Here is a 1377-nt window from a genome sequence, read left to right as displayed (position 1 = left end):
TAAAAATTTTTAAAAAAAAAAAGAAATTACCAACAAAGTGAAAAGACAGCCCACACATTTGGACAAAATTATGACAAATAAGTACTCAAACAAAGGTCTGCTCTCTATAATTTATAAAGAACTAAAAATCACTAGGGCCCCAAAATTAGAGACCCAATCCAGAAATGGGCATCTGAGATGAACACACACTTCTCAGTGGATGAAATTAAAGAAGCAAATAAATATATGAAAAAATGCTCCACATCACTATCCATCTGTGAAATGCAAAATAAAACATTGAGATATCATCTCATTCCAGATAGAATGGCTATCATAAAGAAATCAACCAACAACAAATGTTGGAGAGGCTGTGGGGAAAAAGGAACCCTTTTCCACTGCTGGTGGGACTGGAGACTGATGCAACCATTATGGAAATAAGTGTGGAGACTCCTTAGAAAAGTTGGACTGGAAATCCCGTTTAAACCAGCTATTCCTCTACTGGGAATTTTCCCAGAGGATCTGAAAACATCATATCATAATGATATATGTGTGTGTATGTTTATAGCAGCACAATTTGCGATAGCCAAATCTTGGAAACAACCAAGATGTCCATCACCTGAGGAAAGGATGAAAAAGATGTGGTATTTTTATACAATGGAGTATTACTCAGCTGTAAAGAATGATAGACTTGAAGCCTTTATATTGAAGTGGATGCCACTTGAACATATACACATAAGTGAAATAAACCAGACACACATGTTTAAATATCATGTAGTTTCCCTAGCATAAGAACTCAAAAGAAGAAATACAAATAGAAATGTATAATATATCTAAAAGGAAATCAAGAACTTGAAGACTAGGCAGTGAAAAGAGAGCAAGGAAGAGATAGGAAACATGACAGAAGCAAGCCATACAGTTATACTACTGTATGGGTAAGGCAATGATCCTGAGAATTGTCAGATTTTTGAATCTTGCAGTTAATTGGAATGATTCTCACCCTGACTAACTATATATACAGATATCTGTGAACTAAGCAACTGCACTGAAGATGATATTTTGTAATAGTAGGTTCGTGCTTGGAGTGCCTGTCATTCTGGTCTTCTGAATACGGGCTGTTTGTCATGACATGCCAACTGCTGCTGTGCTGTCGCTCAGGTAGATGATTTTTCAAAAAGAAGGGGGTGGTGAATCAAGGCAGGAGACAGGAAGTGGAATGTTGCAGGACTGTCCTGCTTCAAGTTTGTAAATGGCTAGATTTCTGGACTTATGTGTAAACATAAGAATTATATAATTCTTTATGCCTATTTTTTAAAATATATTTTAATTTTTAAATGTTTTTTCATCATATTCTGTAGGGACTTAAAGTTCAACATATCAATACTTGATGAAAAATACCTG

General features: G+C 35.3%; 1 protein-coding gene across 1 annotated transcript in view; it reads left to right on the top strand.

Moving 5' to 3' along the window:
- Lhfpl3 (LHFPL tetraspan subfamily member 3) overlaps positions 1 to 1377 on the top strand; it is a 627386-nt gene that overhangs the window by 270972 nt on the left and 355037 nt on the right. The gene's annotated exons all lie outside the window — the stretch shown is intronic.

Source organism: Octodon degus, unplaced genomic scaffold (assembly GCF_000260255.1).
Source record: "Octodon degus isolate 3935 unplaced genomic scaffold, OctDeg1.0 scaffold00068, whole genome shotgun sequence".
Classification (NCBI taxonomy): Eukaryota; Metazoa; Chordata; class Mammalia; order Rodentia; family Octodontidae; genus Octodon; species Octodon degus.
The sequence above is the reverse complement of the archived record's forward strand: the minus strand, read 5'-3'. Positions and strand labels throughout refer to the sequence as shown.